This window comes from Fukomys damarensis, unplaced genomic scaffold (genome assembly GCF_012274545.1).
Source record: "Fukomys damarensis isolate Sample0158 unplaced genomic scaffold, DMR_v1.0_HiC HiC_scaffold_38, whole genome shotgun sequence".
NCBI classification, from domain to species: domain Eukaryota; kingdom Metazoa; phylum Chordata; class Mammalia; order Rodentia; family Bathyergidae; genus Fukomys; species Fukomys damarensis.
The window spans coordinates 17,413,729-17,435,604 of NW_022900950.1; the positions used below are offsets into that span (position 1 = coordinate 17,413,729).

Consider the following 21,876-nt stretch of genomic DNA (forward strand, 5'->3'; position numbering starts at 1 on the left):
GGGGGGGAGGAGGGGGTGAAGGGAGGGCAGAGGTAAGGGGAAAAAAATGAGAATCAAGACTTGCCATGTAAAGGTACATGATCCCAACAATGAATGTAACTGTACTGTATCCCTAAATGTACCAATAAACTCAATAAAAAAAAAAAAAACATATGCTATTTAGTTTCTAAATATTAGAGATTTATCTTGACAGCTTTCTATTTATTTCTAATTTATTCCTTTGTGACCAGAAAATACTTAGTGAGATTTAAATATTTTTAACATTTTATCTCAAAGCATATTATATATCTTAATAAATACTCTTTCTGTGTGAAGAACAGTATGTTTTTGTTGTTGTTAGCTGGTGGTTGCTATAAATACCAGTTAGGTAAAATTGTTTGTTCTAAACTGATAACTTCCTAATATTTGTTCTTTGTTATAAGAATTGAGAGCAAGCACTGACATATCCAACTATAACAGTGAATCTATTTCCCCTTACAGTTATATCAGTTTTTGTTTTATGTATTTGGGAGTTCTTTGTTGGGTACACTGACAGAATTGTTGGGTCTCAATAGCACCAAGAAGTGAAATCCTGCTTTAAATCCTGCATATGAAATCCTGCATATGGAAGTAGCTTTAGAACTAAATAGTGAATAAATCCTGGGGTTCTGAGATATGCCAAAAATATGCACTCTAAACATAATTCTAGGGAGGTTCACAAAGATGGGGGAAACCTGTAGAGAGAACATTCATCTTCAGTGAGGATACATAAATAATCATGAACAGAATATTGGTAGAGATATGGAAGTGAAGACCTTTCTGGTGTGAACTCAGATGGAGATGAGAAATATACTATTGGAAACTGGAGGAAAAGAAATTCTTGCTATAAAGTTATGAAGAATTTGAGTAGTATTCATGTTCAGTGTTTTTGGAAAAGCAGAACTTGCAAACAATAAAATTAGCTATCTAGCTGAGAAGATTTTTAAGCAAAATATGGAAATGCTGACATGGTTCATCCTCCTCCTTTAAGATAAAATGGGAAAAAGATAAATTGAAAATATAATTATTAAGTAGAAAGGAGCCAGAGCTTGGCAATCTGGAAAATTCTCAGTATATCCATATTGGAAAAAAAAAAGATTAGAGATCTCTTTCAAAGAAAACTGTCACAAGAAAGAGTGTCGTGAGCATAAGCATCCATTTCACTAAAGGCTAGGAATAGAGTTATACCTGAAATATATTGCTAGCCTGAATTAAAGGTGACAAAAAAAGCAGGACAGAATGAAAGTTACTGCATTTTTGGATTCTATAAGACAGGAACATAGAGATATTCAGCTGGGAGCATGTGTCATGCATCAAGAAGAAGGAAGGACAATAAAGGTGATTTAAGGATCATTGGGGATGCTTTCCTTAAGACTGGTCCACAGGGTGCAAGCCTAGGGATACAGCTGCCTCAACATTAGCTTTGAAGGATGAACTGCAGAATCATGGTATGGCCTACCTATAGGAGAATGTCATGCTATGGGGTGATTTTGCCAACCTAGTGGATATAGTGAGCAGAGCATGGCTAAAAATACTGTTATTTCTCCTTAATATCAAGTGAGATTTCCTGCACTAGATTTTGGACTTCCATGAGGCTTGATATCTTTTCATTCTTTCTTATTTTTCCCTTGCGGAATGAGAATATCTATCATAAACATATCCCACCACTGTATTTTGGAAGTATATATCTAATTGCATAGGTTCATACTAAAGAGGAATTTTGCTTCAGAATGAACTGTACAAGAAACATCACCCATATCTGATTTAAATAAGGTATTTCTATGGTTAAGATCTAAAATAAAGCCAAAGCCTCAAAGTTGTATGTGCTGTTAGGAGCTGGGGTCTAGTGGAAGCCTCCTTCTAAATGAAGCCTGAATCACTTGAGGTGTGACCCAGAAAAATGTATGTTTGCATCAACTCCTTCCCCTTGCTCTCTGCTTCCTCGGTGCCATGGCACCCAGGGTAGCAGCTTTGCCCTGCCATGCTTTTCTAACATGGCATTTCTATGTTGGAACCAGTTAATCATGGACTGAATCCACTGAAACTATAAACCAAAATAAGCCTATTCTCTTTTAAATTGTTGTTGTGGAGTATTTTATTCAACAATGGGAAAGCAACTGATAGAACTTCAGACTTAGTTTTTTTAGTTGATGCCAGAATCAGTTAAGACTTTGAAGGATGTTTGAATGGAATGATTTTTATATTTGATTGGTTTTTGCTTTTTTTTGGTTCTGGGGATTGAATTTAGGACCTTGCACTTGTGAAGCAGGCAGTGGCAACACTGAGATAAATCCTTGGCCCTTATTTTTATATTTGAGTAGAAAGTAAATTTTAAGAACCCAAGAATGTAATGTTATGGACTGAATATTTGTTTCTCCTCTTATTTCTTGAATTAAAGTAATTCCTGATACAATGGAATCAAGAAGCACGGCCTTTGGTAGGTAGTTAGTTGTAGATGAAGTCATGAGGTAGAGACTCCATAATGAGATTAGCATTTTTAGAAGAGGAGGATGCTCTACACAATTCTGTATCCTCCCTGTGAGTACACAACTATTTAAGCCAGAAAGTGGACCTTCATTAGGAGCTGAATCAGCCAATATTTTGATCACAGACTTCATGCATTATAAAACTGAGAAAAAACTTTGTGTTGTTTAAGCTGCCCAGTATATATATTTTTTATTTTGCCATAGTCATCCAAGATTAATACACTCATGTATGGCATTTCATATAATTTAAGAAACAATAAGATCAGAACTTGTTACAGAAGATGTAGTCCTCTCTAGTACTTAGCACAGTCCCTAAGTAGAGTGTCAATCAACCTGTCATCTTAAAAAATGAGGACAAAGAAGAAATCATATCAGAGGAAGAACAAGCAAATGTTTTATGACTAAGTAGCAATCTGATATTAGTAAAGAACTGACTTTTTGTCGAAATACAGAGAAAATGAAAGATTGTCCTGGGTTTTAGAGAATGTTATATAAGTAGAAAGAAGTAAGGAGGTATTCTAGGAAGAAAGAATTTTAAGAAAAGTAGGATAAAATGGAAAACATGAGTTGTGTCAGGACAGTGTGTAAATCAAATTGCTTGTAACAGCAAAACCATGTAGAGAACTCCAAGAGATAATATATTACAAAGCCATTTGTTTAGTACTGTGTAGAGAGTTCAATAGACTACTACATTTGAACATTATCACAAAATCATCAAAGAGCATTCAAGAGAATACAGACATTATATGAAACATCCTGTATACTGTTACATTCCTTTTTTCCCTCAAAGCTATACCAACTACTGCAGGCTGGGCCACACAGCAGTTTACAACCTCAATGTCATAATAACTTTGGCTTTTTCAGATCTGGATCCATCATGGACAGTTAGATTACTTCAAACTTATAGCCTCCTTTATCACCAGACAAACCCATGATCCAGTACACTAGGAATATACCTGAGACAGTCCCACAGTCCTATCATGTTGGCCTAACCCATCTTTTGGTTTAGTACCCCTCTTTACTTTCTGCTCAGCTAACTCACCTAAAAATTTCAGCCTCCACAGTCAACTTATATCACCTCATCTCATATACAAACTGCAAAACTGGGAGCCTTCCTTGAACATCAGCAAGTACTACTGGATTCTAATTTATCTCCTCAATCACAATAAGCCATTTTGTTAGACTATTACTTGTACTCAGAGCTTGTCCCCCACTATGAAGTAGTCTACCAAATGGGAAAATTTTGAGACATGTGCTGAGAGTCGCCTGATTTCTAACAGTTCTATTTAGTATTCTTCATTACTATTCCTTTGCAGAAATAATAATTCCTATTAATATAACTGGCTACCTAAGCTTATAAGTTTAGGACTGGACTGGACATGTGGGTTAGCTTTCTAAGCCTTTGTTTCATATAGTGCATTTTCCTCCATTTTCTTATTCAAATGTAACATTAGTTCCAGGGTGCCTCATACCTATGGCCACCCAAATTTAACATGAGAATCATACCGCCATTAAAAAAAAATCCATCAATAACATCAATGTGTGCTGGATAAATTCCAAACAATTTGCTTCCAATTTCAGTTTCTCTGATCCCAAATTTCCCTGTTCAATTACCTAATACTATTCAACTGAGTGGTCACTGAGCTTCTCCTAGATGATTAGTGACATTCTCCTACATCTGAGATTTCTTTACTAAGTCTAACAAATTACTTTGTTTCCTCATACTAAAATCATATTCAGATTTTAAGATCCAAAATAATGACTGATGTAAGAGCGCTCTCACTGGCTGAAGTAGGACAGAATGATGGGTAATAGGAGCTAACCTAGAAGAGAGTTCCACAAAGGAAGATGTAAATGTTAGATGGGAAGGCCAGCCCATAAAGGACATAACGCATCCTTTGCCCTTTCTTCTTCAATAGCACCCCCCCAAAAGCTTCCAGTATAGCCAGAGCATTGTTTATATTGCCCAATTTTTCCTTTTTAATTAATGATGGCAAGATCAGAAGCAGTGCAAATGAAAATGGCATTAAAACACTGCCTATCACTTTTAGAAGTGTAAATGAATACCCTGTGGGTTTTTTTTTTTAATTGCAATGGGGACAGACAAGGAAATGTCTCCATAAACTGTGGCTTCTCAGGGTAAAGTGTTAATGCTATGTAAATTAAAATGTGAAAGTCTATTTAACTGAAATCAGCAATGCCAAGAGTTGTGTCTGTGGAAAAGCACAACTCATTGGTCCTGAAAATGGAGCCTTCCAACCTACTGATACATAGCCATAGCTCTAGGTTAGTATTTTGTTGTTGTAGTTGTTGTTATTTTGAGTCAGGGTCTCACTATGTAGTTGAGACTGACCTGGAACTCACTATGTAGCTCAGGCTGGCCTCGAACTCACAGCGATCCTTCTGCTTCAGCCTCCTGAGTGCTGGGACTACAGGCATGTGCCACCATGCCCGGCTCTAGGTTAGCATATTAAGCATATCATTTTATGCTACATTGTAAGCAAGGAGTTTTAAATGGCTTCAAAAAAGAATTTTCCTGGTTGAGAACTGAAGGAAGTGGTGAGGAGAGACTAAACCTGATTTCTCTCCTTGAGAAAATTTCATAAAGCCTGAAGGAGGAGTCTTGAGGAATGAATGTCAACTCTTCACAAACCTCTTGATGAAAAATTTTGGTACAATGTTATTTCTAAATTTCTCCATTGAACAAATGTTATGTGTGCATTCATTTTATATATATTTTTTTTATATATATAAGCTAAAGTCTTCCTACATAGTTTAGGCTGGCTTTGAACTCTTTATGTAGCCCAGGCTGGCCTCAAACTTGTGGTGATCCTCCTGCATTTGCCCCTCAAGTGGTAGGATTACAGGCATCAGCCACCATTCCCGGCTTACAAACATGATATTCACTTATCTATTTGTTAGTTCATTTATTTACAGTGCCAAGGATCAAACACAGGGCCTTGCGCATGCCAGGAAAGTACTCCACTATGAGTTTTAGAAGTCTGAAATGATTTTTTTAAAAAATTTGGCTACAGTTATTAAAACATAAATTAAGTAGCATCCTTTTTACATAACAGCATTTACATGTTAAAAAGCTAGTTATATTTCCATTCTTTTTCTTATTACCAATTTCAGGCAAAAATATTTTAACCATTGTTACCTCTGGTAACTTAGTTAAGAGAGATCATTAGCCAAAGTGTATATAATCTTTAGGAATTTTTGGTTGGCATTATCTGAGAGAAAGCCTGAGTTTTTCCAAACTGTAAAAGAAATATGGATATTTTAAGAGTTAATCAAATCAATATATTGATGTGATAATGAGTGTTTATTGTTTTAGGTGACCAGATACAACCACTGAAGAAAATTTAAGAGATTCTTCATATAAAGAAATGTTAAATCAAAAGTTTATGCTAAAAAAACCTTTTTTTTAAACTTTAAACAGTAATTCACAATTTTTCCAAAGTACACAAACAGGTTCACTTATTTTGCAAGGAGCTGTGCAACTTGTTGAAGAATCAAAAGTCACAACAGGAGTACTGTACAACCAAGACCCACAATCTAAATTCTGACTGCAATACCAAAAAATACATGGAAGGGAGAAAGCAAACATTTGGGAAGGTAGGCTGGTAAATAGAATGGAGGTATGAAAATCATTTCATGAAGAAAATGATCTTGAGTTAGATAGAATGTGAAAGATGAAAATGATTTCATTAGCAAAGACACGAAGAAAGGTCATTCTAGACAGTGAGATCCAACTAATTGGAAGAAATGAGGGGCCGGGGATTTGGCTCAATGGTTTTGTTGCCTGCCTCACAAGTGCAAGGACCCAAGTTTGATCCCTGGTACCAAAAAAAAAAAAAAAAAAAAAAAAAAGAGAGAGAGGTAGTTATGGAGGACACAAGATAACCTGGCAGGAGCTTTACTGTAGCTCTGTGTCTCATAGTGTGGTCCAGAGATCAGTAAAAGAAGCATCCAACAAGAGCTTGTTGGAAACACAGAACCCGAGGTCTTATCCAGACCTTTTAGAATCAGAATCTTCACTTTAACAAGTTCCTGATAAAATGTAAGCAGTGAAAGTTTGAGAAACACTGTTCCAGAGCCTATATTATATGGTGAAAGTATGATGTGATAAATGAAGATGCAAAAACAGGTGGATATCTCAGACACAGGCCATGAAATTTTTACTGATTGGGACTTTGGGAATTTCTTAAGTACAAGAGGGATACCAACCATGACTTAAAAAACAGAAACAGTTATGACAGAATGTCATGACATTGTAAGGGTAAGTTTGATATAGAAAATTGACACAGGGAGATTAGTTTGAGTGCTACAATAACAAAACTATGACAACCACTGTTTACACAACACCTGCAACATGACAGAGAGCCTGATACAACCTTGCTATTTGTTTTAATTTATTATTTTAACTTTCCCATAATTTCCATTCTGCAGATGGGAAACAAGGCAGGAAAGATTTAAAAATGTCCAAAGTCATATCCTAATAATTTTCAAAACTCTACCAAGTCCAACTTTAAAATATGAATTTTGTATCCACATCACACTCTCACTCCATCTACTTAATTCTGTCTTCTCTACAGTTTGTAATACCGTTATCACAATAGCTGGCCCTCACCTTCCATTCCTCCTTGTTACAATCACTTGTGCTCTGCAGTAGCCTGGATGATCTTTTAAAAACAGAAATCCTTTAGCAACAACCAGAATAAAACCTAACATTTTATTCATAGCCAACAAGTCTTAGTAATTTGGCCGTCTACATCTGAGATCTCATTCTGTAAGAACACATCCTTCTCCTACTCTTCTGTCACACTGTTCACAGATTAGCATTAAAATCTTTTCCCTCTTGGGATTCCACAGATGTAGTAATGTATTAACTCTCATTCTCGCTCTTTACATGAAGGCTGGGCCCAAACTCAAGATAACTTACTGATTTCAGCTGTGAAAGTTAAGCTTAATAGTCAATTTGTTGACTCAAGAGCCCCCAGGGGGATTTGTAAAGCATATTTCTGAATGTGTCTGGTTGGGTATTGGGGATGCATCCTTGGGGTCAATATCTGATCCCTGGTCCTTTCTTTTGTGCTCTTTTCCTCCTCTGCTTGGCAGCCCCCATGAGCTGAGCAGTTGTGCTCTCCCAGACCTTTCCACCATGATGTTCCTGCTTTGGAGCCAGGTGACTGTGGACTAAATCCTCTGAAATCATGAGCCAAATTAACCCGTTTAAATTATGTGTGTCCCAGCAAAGAGAACGCTGACTAATACATCAGCCAGCAGGTCTTATGTCTTAGATCGCCTTTGCATGACTTATTTCATAGTAGCTGCTAATACCTGCCTCCTTCTCCCCAAAGGGCATTAAAGTATTTTGTTATCTTCCTTCAATGATTGCTTTCACAACTGAATAAAAACTATCAGCATGATTTTCTGTTTCCCACTTTAGAAACAAAATCTCAAGTAGTAGGAGCACAAAGGAGATAGAAAGGATGGTAAGAAACAACTTGCCACACACTTTAGTTTACTTCTGGAATATCTCCAAAGGTCCATGTGCTAAACGCTTGTTCCCAAGCTTGGTGCTATTGGGAAGTGACAGCAGGTTTAAAGAACAGGGTCTTCTGGGACATTTTCAAGTGATTAGTGTTATATATCCTTAAAGGGAACAGTGAGATTCAAGCCCTTTTGTCTTCTCCTTTCATTTCCTGAGCACGAGGTGAACTCTTTGTCCTGCCACACACTCCACCATGATGTCCTGCCTCACCACAGACCCCAAACAATGGGACAAACAATCACACACTGGAATATATAGAATCTGAGTCCCCCAAAAACCTTTTCTCTCATACCCCTCAATCATAATAATCTTGATTTCAGAATAAAATTTAAGTTCAAAGGGTATTTGAAAGCTTTTGTTGTTGTTGTTTTTAACATTTATTGGTACATTTTAGATACACATAATGATAATATTCACCATAGGGAATTTGAACCAGTACATGATCTATCTTTTTCTTTTGGGAGGGAGGGGGTTTGTTTGTTTTAGACATTTTTTTCCTTACAAGCTGGGAACTGTTCTTGACTGAGTAAAACTCAGTAATCTGCTTTAGTCTACAATGCAAGGATTAAAGATCAAAAGAATGTGAACTAAATTAGCATTAAAACTCTATTGCATTCAACTCTATGTTTTGAAACCATTGTGTATACTTTGTATCTTATTTGATTACACAATTTCATTATGAATTAAACATGGGCAACCAAACTTCTATACTGGGTTATTCTTGTCACAATATGTTTTTTCATTTCCCTTTTATTAAAAAAATCAAAAGCCTACTCATGAACTCACTTCTGTCCAAATACTACTACATTAGTGCTACTCCTTTGCACCAAAACTCCTCAAAGATTTAAGTCTACTTTAGTCTAGCTTTTGCCTGCAGCACTCCATAGAAACAGCTCTTGACAACTTTGATATAATTGATCAATTCTTTAAAGCTTGCAAAGTATCAAATCTCACTTAAGAGGAAAAAAGCCAAAATAGTTCTATATCTATTAAAAAATTAATTTTCCATTAAAGACCTTTTGACTGAAATAACTACAGATGTTTTCACTAAAATGTAGACAATTGTTAATAAGTGATGTAAATTCTATACAACTTCTTCTAAAAACTAGAAGAGGAGAAAACACTTCCAAATTCATTTTAAGAAAGCAGTATTACTCAGGAACAAAATTAGATGAAGACACTACAGGAGAAGAACAAACCAATATCCCTTATAAACACAGATATAAAAATTCTTTAACAAACCCCATCATACATCTTCAACAAATAATATCCTTCAACAAAGGATAATACACAACAAGCAAGTGGGGTTTACACAGAATGTAAAGCTGGTGTAACATTTGAAAATGAATCAATGGGATCTCCCTTTCATTAAAAATTATCTAACAAGGGCTATATTGATATTCTTTCTTGAAACAACTGTAAAGTTAAAAAAAAACGTAGAACACTAGATACACTGGATATGAGGCAGTGAAGGGCAGTAATCTTGAAAGTCGGCGGAAATTAGAGGTCAGTCCTTTGATTGCTTAGCTTACTGCCTAAAGAAAGTTTCCAGGTTGTGACACAGGGAAGGGGAGCCCCATCAAAGCCCAGACATCTGCCTGAGTTGAGGCAACAGAACTGAGAGTTCAGAAAAGTAAAGGTCATTAGAGTTTGCATTACTCAGTACTGGAAAGAACAAAATTTTGCAAAGGGAGACCTCTTGAGATATAAGGAAGATCCTATTGAGTATTCAACAGGATCACCTCAAGGTCAGGTGCTTTTTGGTTTCAGTAAGCCTAAGGGTTAATGTGTCGGGAACTTCACCCCAGTGTGGTGGGGTTGAGAGGTGTTGTGGAACCTTTAAGAGGTTAGGTTAGGTCATTGAGGCAATGAGCTCATAAGGAATGTATATAGTTCTTACAGGACCCTGGTTAATTCTTACAAGAAGGTTATATAAAAGCAAGTCTGTGCACTCCATGGTTTCTCTGACCTCTTACATATACACACACTTGACATGATGCTTTCTACCTTGTGTGATGCAGCAAGGGATCCCTAACCAACGTTGAAACCATACTGTTTGGACTTTATGCTTCCAAACTGTGAACTAAATAGTCCTCTTTTCTTCATAATTTACTCATCCTCAGGTATGTTATTATAGCAATGAAAATCGGACTAATACACTGCACAAAAGAACCACATGGAAAGACTGAAGGAAGCAGTGTGAAAAGAGAGTCAAGCAGTGTAAAACAGAGTCAAGAATAAAGCCTAATCCATCAGCCAGAGAGTAAAAAACCTTGTAATCAAGGGTCATAAATCAGACTATTTAGAACAATTTTGCTTCTACAGTGGGATAAATTTGACTCTTTAAACATAAATGTAGACCTGCCTAACAAATCTTAGAAGCAAAACTCGAAAAGATCAAATAGTCTCCAACTTGCCATTTTCAAAACTAAAACTCAAGAATATTTAAAACAATACAAAAATACAAAGCAACCAAGATAATATTCACAATGCCTCACATTAAATAAAACTCAGTTAGTATGTAAGATGGTGTTTAAAACAAAAAAGACAGATGATGTTTTACTCATAGACCAATATATGGGTTTCCAAGGATATGCATCTGGCAAAATGTACAGAAATACTCGTAAGATACTGAATCACAGTTTGAGGAAGGTACTGGGATAAGAGATTTAGATTTAACAATCACAGACAATCATATGCTAATTGAGAGAAAATAAGTAAAAGAGAAAAATAGTAAAGAAAAAGACAGAACTTGTCTTGAGTGTTTGTTTTCAACACCTTGACATCAAAACAAACAACCAACCAAAAGCATGGGTGAAGGCAAGAATGGGATAGTCAAGGACATGAGAAAACACAGAACAAAGAATTGAGAGTCATCCTATAAGCCAATTTTAAGAATGGAGAAGCCCAAAGGTAGAAAAGGTACAAGAAAATTTTCTGGAACATTTAATGTATACAAATGCTCATCAGTATTCATTTATTCATCTATTCAGCAACTAGAATAGAGTGCTATCATGTGTTTAACTGTGTGCTAGGTCCTGGACACAGAGTGGCAAAGAAAGCTGGCTCAGACCTTTCCTGGGGGGAACCCACAGAAGCTTCCAGCATATTAGTTTGATCCTGATTGCCTATACTGATAATCATTAATAAGCTTTCCTTCCCTTCTTGGTCTGACTTTTCACTTTCCTATTGTTTTGGGGGACTATTTGTCAAGTTCTGATCTTACAGCATGCTTTTGGGAAATGCCAATCTCACCCAGCATAGTCCCATTAGTGATTCTTTAGCTCTGTTCAAGTCAGTCTCTTAGCGATTCTCTCTCATTCTCTCTCTCTCTGTCAGATATGCAGACATTAATTAGCTGACTGTACAAATTATTTTAAGCCACAATGAGTGCAGTGACAGGAATCCAAGGTGGCATTTAAGGTGGCAAGTATGAGAGCAAAGTATGGTTTTCTTAGAATCACGAATAATATGAGAGCCACATCTTCTAGAAGGACTATTTGACCTGTGAGTAAAGAATGGCATTATCTCATTTGTCATTCAAAAAGGATATGTGCTACAGAAACAACCAGATCTAATTTTGAAAAACAGGGATTTTTAAAGAGTTTTAATAATCAGCTAACTGTCCAGACATCTTGTGCAAATGTTTACAAAGAAAGGAGCCACATGTGGGCACGTCCAAATTATTTTTAATAATGTCTGACATATCATACAAGTGTCATGAAAGGAAATGTGTACTTTGGTTTCAGATTTGGGTATAAACATTTACTACTGAAACAAACATTTTCTTTTACAAATCAATATTTTGGTTTTCAGGCTCAAACAAAGGTTTTGTTTAGAAAATACTTTCTTTTATATTTAAAAGGATTACACATGTTTAGAGTATGATTGATGAAACATTTTTCCTGTGCTGTTCATATATGCATAGTTAATATATATCATGTTACAACCAAAATGATGAAAAACAAAGGCTTTAATAAATAGTTCATATAATCAATAATAAACCTTAAACTCAATTTATCTAAAAGCTTAAAAACAAGGATCAGAGATTTGTGTGATTCTTGAATTTTTAAGAAAATACTTTAAGGAAAAGCAAATACCATACCCTTCAGAATCTGTTTGGGGTTGTTTTGTTGATTGGATTATCATATTTTTTGGAATATTATACTTTTAAAGCAAAATTTAGATTTTAGAAATCTTCCTTGATAAACAGTTAAATTCCAAAGTTATAAAACTTTATTTACATTGGCTCAGATTTCAAAATGAATCTAAAACTATCACTTGAGAATTAATGTAATATTAAAGAATATCTATAATCATTTCAAAAAGTTTTAAAAATATTCCTCTTTTCTAATTACATGTTCATATGAAGCCAATCTTTCTTTATAGACTTCAACCAAAATGCCACCTTGCAACCTACTAAATGCGGGAGCAGATAAGAGAACCAGCTCTATTAAGCTGGACATTAAAGACACTTATAAAAAGGTAGCACACTCCTATTCCTCTCATCACGTGTGTCTACACATATATATAAATACATATTGTTTTGTTTCAGAAAAACTATACTATGCTGACAGTGGAATGTGTTTCATTGTTATTTTTAAATGAATGTGTAAATAAATATATATTTTAAAATTCTGTTTCAGTTTCTAATGTAAGAAATGCCAACAGCTATAAGTTGTATAAACAAGAGCTCTTTGGTAATCAATAATTTTTAAGAGGGTAAATGAATCCCAAGATCCTGGATAGATAGAATTTGTTTACCTTTTATTGTTTCTTATCTTAGACCACTCCTAGGGTGATGTAAGCATAACATACTCTTCACAGTTATTACACTGTAACTTTCACTGAGTAGTTCTTATCAATATCCTGGCCAAATTAGCAGTACCAAGGGAGACCAAGCTATTTCCTTTGCATGTTTTTACAGAGATTTGTGAAGTCATGAAAAAATTATTGCCAAACAATATACCATCTATGGTGGGATTATATATGTTGTTTTAAAATGAAAATAGCTATATTTTTCTCTAGTTGTACAAACATCGTAATATGTTTTTATAATAAAGACTTTTTAAATCACTCAAATTTATCCACCCAAATATATTGTTCATATCTTGGTATGTTTCTTTCAGATTTTTTTCGTATCTTGTGTGTGTGTACATGTGCATGCATGTGAATGCATGCCTGTTTATGTAAGAAATAAATAACACATGCATAAATTTAGCTTTAAGAACTCCATGATAAGATAGAATTTTAGTTTGGAAATTTCTAGAGTCTGAAAGTCACTGGAATCTAAGTCAAAAACCAAATGTTAGCTTCATCAAATCAAATGGGAACTGCCTTACATACTATAATATTTAAATCAAATTCTGAATCTAAAATGTAGCTAAGTAACAGACCTATACACCAAATTATTTTCTAATTAAAAATGTTAAGACTTGTTAGTATATCAAACCATTCTACTAGGACATATTAAGCTACTATTACACATTAGAATAAGCAGAAGTGAATTATCACAGTGGTTTTTGTTCATTCATTACCAAGAATGTATTTTCAAAACTTTGTATAGCTATCTAATTATCTTGGGCTGGGGATTTAGATCAGTGGTTCCGTGGCCTACCTCGCAAGCTCAAAGACCCAAGTTTGATCCCCGGTACCACAAAAACAAGATATCTAATTATCTTACCTTATCTATCAATTTAGCTACGGAATCTCACTTAAAATGTAATGCAATCCTATACTTTTATTGATATGTAAGCTGTGTCAATGGTAATTAGCATCAATTCTAAAAGATCTTGTTTCTTAATTTTTCCTCAGATGTCTTTTCAACCTGCACTGTAGTTCCATAGTTTAGGCAGATTCAAACAACTTTTAAGAAAGGATGAAAACTGATAGAACCAATGATTTAGTCAATAAAATTGAAATTACAAACTCCAGAGTAATCTGGTGAAATATTTCTTCTCCTCTAGCTTGTAAATGTTTCTACTTGATGCCTTTAATGATGTAATTTGTTCTCCTAAAATAGAAAATAGGTACTCCTGAACTGTTTAAAATATTACTCCAAGAATCACTTACAGGCTCCAACAATCAGATTTTGAGTAACAATTGTCTAAAACTATTTATGGAAACCTTCATTACAATTTTAAAGGGTATACCAGATTGAAACTTGTTTCATTATTTTCTCAATATATCTGAGATTTAATGAGTTGAATTGTTAGTAAAATAAATACTTTTGGCTTAGTATTCATTGTTTATAAACTATTTTTTCTTTATTTCAAGGTCATTCCAAATACTACATATAAGGGACTAGTGATTTAGCTCAGTGGTTTTGGTGCCTGCCTCATAAGCACAAGGACCTGAGTTCAAAAAAAAAAAAACCAAAAAACTTAAGAAATACTACATATTTACATATAAGACAAATATGAACTAAAAAGATATCAGCTATGAAGGCATTTGTAAACTAACTCAAAGGTAGTTCAAACAATGAAAACTGTAGGGCTGGGGATTTAGCTCAGTGGTTCGGTGGCCTGCCTTGCAAGTGCAAGGACCCGAGTTCAATCCCAGGTACCAAAATATTTGTAATTTGTAAACTAACTCAAAGGTAGTTCAAACAATGAAAACTGTAGGGCTGGGGATTTAGCTCAGTGGTTCGGTGGCCTGCCTTGCAAGTGCAAGGACCCGAGTTCAATCCCAGGTACCAAAAAAAAGAAAATTGTAAAGGTAGTCCAACTAGGCAAACAACAGAATTGTGCTAATGTGTCATGTTTTCGGTTTAAACAATGCTACTCTAGTAGTGACGTTATTAAGGAATATACTTAATAAATGTGACACCTACTAAAGACTGACATATTCGTTTTAGATCTTATCAAAATCACAGATTAATTCAAGTGAACGTAAAAATTTGGACCTCAAATAATTCCATTTATATGCATGTAGATGTTCTCACAGGCTGTATAAAGTCCCTAGCATGGTCACTTCAAGAAGGAGATTTACAGCCTTTACTTCAGTTCACAAAGTGTGGGCATAAAACAATCTACAGAAGCTTTTTATAGGGTTTAAAAGAGTTCTAATCACCCATGCCAACTGCACTCTTCTCTCAACACAAAACTGCTTTGGAAACCAAGCATTCATTTACTGAAACAAGGCATCTGCTGTTAAGGAGATTGATTATCCTGGGGCCCTGACCTAATTGGGAGATTAGATATGGTTCTCTACTCTGGACAGCATGGCTTGTAGAGAGAGAAAGAAAAAAAAGGAGACCAACAAAAGAGCAAACTTCTTTTAAACTCAAGCATACTTTTATTTAGTTCTAATTTTAAAAAGTTACAAACAGTATTACAAATGTTAGGTTGGTGAGATTATGGTGTTGCGAGTTAAATTTACTGACTTCATCCAGTCATTTCTCAGGAACAGGTATATTTCCTAAGAAATTACTTTTTTTCATACCTCACTTAGTTGACTGTATAATACACAAACATACCACACTCACACACAACCCTCTGGTCTTTTTGCTGATGGTATCATTTCCATATTTTCTATTGCCAGTTAGGTATCATTTTTTCCCCCAAACACAGACATCACCTCATTGCAGTGGCTAATTGCATTTTTCTTCCTAGCCTTTGACAACCAGACCTTTGTTAATGCTATTCACCAATATATCAGACTCAGGTCATCCATCCAAAACTTGACAAAAGACCCAGATGCTCATGTAAATTGCACTCCCCCAAAGTACTGCCCTCTTTCTCCATGAAGATACACATTTAGGACCCCTCCCATTTTTTGTTCATTCCCTTTGTTTTCACTTAATCTGTCATGCTTGGAAAAGGTGGTTATTCAAAAACTGTTAGAAACATTATGCCTTGTTTAGATTATACATTATGTAATATCATGTTAATTATGAAGTTAGATATGATTTCCTATACAAAATTTTAAGATACCTTATTCCAGCTGAGCTTTCAAATAATTCATTTTTTCCAGAATGACTTTTTATTCTTTTATTCACCCCTTCTTGAACTCTCAAAATGAAACCAAGTTTGATTGTCCTCTTTCACTGAAGAAAAAAGAAGAAAAAGCTTGCGAGTAGCAATGTTCAAACATTACTGCAGGTATGAATAATTCATAAAACATCACATTCACAATTAAAAAGCCAAGTTTACAACTTTGACTTTTGTTGCCTTTGGTACAATTTGCATTGTGCATTAATTACTGAGAATTTATACTTAAGTAGCTTAAAATATTTTTGAGATATTTAGAAACTAGTATAGGAAGTTACTAGTTTTTATAGATTCAAAGGAAGGCCATTACAGATTCAAATAGCATTGAAAACATGCTGTATGTAGATACGTCGATATTCCAGGACTAAGAACGATTCCCATAGGTTTTTCCATTTCATATTTAATTTTCATTTTATATTTAATTTCCTTTTATATTTAACCTAATATATTTTAATGTTCATTATTTTTGGACATTCAGTCACTGTAAGAGAAGGTAAAAATAGGCTATTTATTAAATAAAAACAATTTATCTGGACAGAAACCAAAGTAACAACTTGGTGTTTCAAAGAAAGATACTCACCAATATATCAGACTCAGGTCATCCATCCAAAACGTGACAAAAGACCCAGTCATGTAAATTGCAGTGACCCAAAGTACGAATATATATGAGTTTTGACCTTAATATTAAAGCTTTCATATTTAATCAAAAATTGAGTGAAAAATTACTAAAACAGTAAAAAATTCAGTCACGAAAACTAGTATCCTTATCTTACACTCACAAATACAACCATAAAATCTAATATGCTCATCTTAATCCTACTACCAGGAAAACCCAATGAAGTTTGTGGAGCCTATGTAATAGGATGATATGCAATATTAACATGAGTAACTACTGAAGCTTAGCAAGTATTACGGACTATAACATTAGGAACTGAATAACAAAAGCCATGAGTTTATTGAAATTCTTTATGGTGAGACTGAAGTTTGCATGTTTACGCTCTGAATAAAATCTAAAGAGAAAGCAGAAAGTTCACATAAAAGATAACAGATTAAATATCAAAGGAAGGGCAGAAGCTAAAGAACAAAAATCAAAGATAATGGAAAAGAAAAATGTGAAAAATTGATGAATCTAAGATAATATGCAAAATTAGATTTTTTTTTCTTGGTAATTACATTACTCACTGGAATTTGCATTGATGAGTATTTAAAATTGTGAGGTCTTTAGTGCTTCAATCGTAGAGAGCTACCTTTCCAATCTATACTTCACATCTGTTGTGATGTTACTACAACTACTTTAGTTATGTTGCTCAAAAAATTCAGCAGCTCTTTGATATCTGCTGGGAAGATTCCAAACTTTTAATCTGTCACAAAGGCAGAAAGGACTTAGATGTGATCTGATTACAATACTCTGTCCCAGGAGAAAAGTGAGCTAGTTTGATGCTTGCACACTTTTATTCCATTGAATTTAAGTGCTGGGTCTATAATGTACTCCCTATACATCTACACCTGAAAAGGCTTTTTATTTTCCTTCCCTTTTCTTCATGGTCCAGCTGGACTTCACGTTCTCCACTAAACTTTCACTAAAAACCATTTCCACCAAAACACCTATCTTTTCCTGACAAAGTTTTAAGCATTGTTCGAGTTTTATGTCCTTCAAGAAATATTCTTCTAGGTATTTTTAAATTCATTTTGCAATGACTGCAAATATAGTAGTGCCTCGGTTAATTCGTTCCATGATTCTGGAAAAGACGGACACATTCATGTTCCTCTGGTGAAGAGTTGAGAAACAAAAACAAAATTTTGCCCAATGTTTCTGTTAGTGAACCAACTGTTCACCAAAAAAATGTTCATGAACTGAGGTACCAATGTATAGCATTCTCTTGGTTCTTATCTTATATCCTTTTAAGGGGAGTGATTTTTTTTTTAATGATCACTCCTACCCACATTCACCAGGTAAACAAATGTTCTTTTTTCTTTTTTTCCTCTTATAAACACACAGCACCACACTGAGATAAATACTACTCAGTGCATAGCTATCAAGGAATAACGTGTTTCTCCTTGGTTGACTTCTCATCCCAACCCCCACAAATACCCCCAAACTCTTTCCACTTATCTGACTCTTTCTTCTTCCTAATTTGCCTAACCTGCTGCCTCCTCCACTGAGGAGGCAGAAAATATCCTTCACTTACATTTCATGAAAAATAAGAATTTATTTATACTTTCATTTTCCTTTCCTTCCACATTTTCAATTTCCCAAGTGAGGCGTCTCTAAGATTAATTATCCATTTGAGTCTTTGATGTGACAACTTTCTATGATCTTGAATGAATGCTTGTATTAGTTAGACCTTGCCAATTTCAGTTTTTATAGTTCTTCTGGTTCTTTCTCCTAAATAAACTAGACTAAAATTCCCAAGATACATCTATTGCTTATGCTACTTCCCCAGTTTCCATTTATCTTGCAAACCATATGCTTATCTCTCTTTCTTCATCACCTCCAAACTCTTTACAAAAGATTCCATTCCCTATCATGTGGCTCAAATTGCTTCCTCTTAGCTCAGCAAAGAGCTTTTGAGAATAACATCTAATAACTTTATCCCAGTCATTATTATGTGTGCTTGGTTCTATATTAAATTACCAAAATAATATTTTCCACCTAACCCAAACTCAATAGGTTCTCATAACATTAATTTCTCAGAATTTTCTCCCTTCTCCATTTCTTTTAAGTTTCTTTCACTGCCCTTTATTCATCCATGTGTCATTTTTTTAGTTGTGACCCCCGCCCTGAAATCCAACTGTGAATCTTTTCTTTTGATGGCCTAAAATCATGAAAAGAACAAATTAATCCACACTATATATTTAGTCATCATCTCCACATATACAGCTCCACAATGATCTCCATGGAAAATATGGAAATTTGAAAAAAATTTGAAATTTAATTAGCCCTTTCAATAAGAACTTAGCATAATTGCTAATACAGGTAAGTAAAAATATATAGAGTCCAGACTTTATTTTTCAGAAGCCAATTAAACATTTCTGGACACATTTTTAATATAAAACAAAAGGAGCTATCAAAATATAGTGAATTAAAAATGTTATTACAAGGCTGGGGATTTAGCTGAATGGCATTATGCCTGCCTCACAAGCACAAGGTCCTGAGTTTGATCCCGGGTACCAAAAAAAAAAAAGTTATTTCAGTAAAAGATACACTGCTGTTAATCACCCTTAAAAGATTTACTCTTGCTTAAAACACATTTGTCTCATCATTATTGCCACTTTCTTTTCTTTAATGGACTGATACTTCATTGCTTAAATCAAAACATGAATGATTGCTTTTAATAATTTCAAAGGCCTCACTGATATATATTTGGTTTTGAGGGAAGCCCCACTACCTGGTGCTACAAAAGCTATGTGATATAACTAAAGGCATGCAAACACAATTTGCAAAAACAATATTATAATGATATATTAAAAGGTTGGTTGAGCACATAAATTCTACATCTTTAAAACAGAAAGTGTCATTACAATTATACCTTGCCAAATCTGGGAAATCTTGATAATACCTGTCTAATTTATAGACAGGAAAAAAGGTCCAGCAAAGCCACCCATCCAATACTACTGAATGCTGCATTTGCTATTTTAGATGCATTTTCTGCTTTCAAATGGTTTTTTAAAATATGTTATCATATACTTTTAGTTTGTTCAGAATGTTCATATAAAAGAGTTGCTCCTTTATCAATTACTATTTAGTTATTTTCTAGTGTCAATGCTATGATTTTTTTTCTTTGAATATTTACCCATTGCAATTAATGGCTCAGCCAAATTTGAAAACCACAGACTCAGAAGCATGGCACAAAGGTACAGTTCACAAATAAATATCAAATTTTAAAAATTAAATATTTACAGCAAATCAAAATAGCTTCCAAACATGTTTATATTTACAACATAGTTTAAAAGTATTTGTCAAAATATCTCTTCTCCGTTGTTATGGTTTGGGTCTAGATGTCTCCACAAAGACTCAAGTGGTCATAGGTAGCTGAATTAGAGTGTGCGATGCTGGGATTAAGGGCATATGAGTACAAAACCAGTACACTGATTGGTTTGGCACTGCCCTAATCCTAGCAGTCTACATAAGATAGAAGGGGCAGAAAGACGCTTTTAGGTCCCTTACTGCTTTGTTATCTTGTGGCGCCATGAACTGTTTCTCCTCTGACACCCCTCTGCCATGTGCCATTCTGCCTTGGAGCCAGTCAATTATGGACTGAAACCTCTACAAACTGTGAGCTAAATAAACCCTTTCCCCTTTAACTTTGGATGCTGAGTATTTTGTCTCAGTAACAAGAGGAAAGTAACTAAGACCCTGTTAAATTATTTTATTCCCAAAATGTACTTGTTTCCTAATAGAATACATAGTACAATTGAAATTAGTTAATTTAAGGGTCACAATGATTATCATGTTTACAACTCTCCAGAATCGTGGTTGCCTAAAATGATGTTAATAAACAAAAGTTTCATTCAGTGGGACCAATTTTCTTTAGATCTTGATGGTATATTCTTAATAAGATCACAAAATATTTAGCAGAAGATTGAAAATGAGCACTTTGCCAGAAAATATAATGTCAAAAGTTTGTAAAGTGAAAAGTTGTGATACCTCATTTTGAAATATAAAAAGAGAATAAAAGCATCAAATTGTGAAACTCCCACATATCTTAAAGTTGACAAACTAATATTCTGGAACATTTCAGAGACCTTCATTATAGCTCTGAACTGTGCCTTCTCAGAAATCTCTCTTTAGCCCAGTCCAGGTCATTAGGTGATTTACTGCCCAGTCTGCACCTAAAACTGGAAGGGCCGTGAGATTATGGCCTCTTTGATCTAACAGGACCTGCCTGACACAGTCTAAGCCTGCCCAAGCCTGGGGCCCAATACCACTTCCCCATCTTATTTCCCCTTTGTCGCCCCAGCCTGTTTCACCCAGAGAGGCCTGTACCTCCTGCTTTTGTTTACAATGTAATCTGTCTCTAGAGGTGGGATTCTGGATCTCAGTGACAGGTTCCTATGGAGAAACCCAGCAGCCAGGCCAGGACTCTGGAGAAGACTTGAAATTTAGGGTCAAATATAAAGAGATCTAGCCTTTGAATGTGTTAACAGATGCATTCTGACATTCTTTCTAAAGAAGTTCTGGAGATCCTTTTGTGTCTTTTCATTGAGGCAAATGCTGCTGCTCAGATGCCATCCAATGGAAAGGCAGGCTCATAAAAACATTACTGTTTGTGTCTTCATTCACCTTATTCACCTGATCTGGCACCAAGTGACTTCTGACTCTTCCCCAAAGTCACGACCATGAAAAGTAAATGTTTTGAATCAATTCAGGACATCAAGCCAGCCAGGAGGGTGCAATTAAAAGAAACCACCCATGAAAAAGGACTTCTAGAACTGCTTCAGAAAGTGGCAAGAAAGATGAGATACATGTGTTCAAAGGAAGGGAGTTTTGAGGGAGATTAATAGTAATGTATCTCTTGCTAAAAGAAATATTTTAAAAATTTAAATATTCACTGTATTTTTAATCACATTCTGTACCTTCCAAATTTGTCACAGGTATATAATCCTAGTGTATTGTCTCATTTACTTTTGCTGGACTGATCAGCAAAGTTGAAACTCAAGGAGTAGGTTAGATTTCAACTATCATTCTATACTTTGATCTGAACATTTGTGCACAAAATTTTTTAAATTCTTGTTTTTATTAAAATGTATCAGATGCACTTATTAAGAGTTCAGTATTTCCATGTATGTGTGTGTATATATATATATATATGTATATTATATA

General features: G+C 34.8%; 1 long non-coding RNA gene across 2 annotated transcripts in view; it reads right to left on the reverse strand.

Annotated features, from left to right (window-relative positions):
• LOC104853082 overlaps window positions 1–21,876 on the reverse strand; it is a 76,531-nt gene that overhangs the window by 48,927 nt on the left and 5,728 nt on the right. For both annotated transcript variants that reach the window (XR_777678.2, XR_777679.2), the window contains exon 4: window positions 15,996–16,108. This is a non-coding gene — a long non-coding RNA (uncharacterized LOC104853082). The remainder of the gene's footprint in view (window positions 1–15,995; window positions 16,109–21,876) is intronic.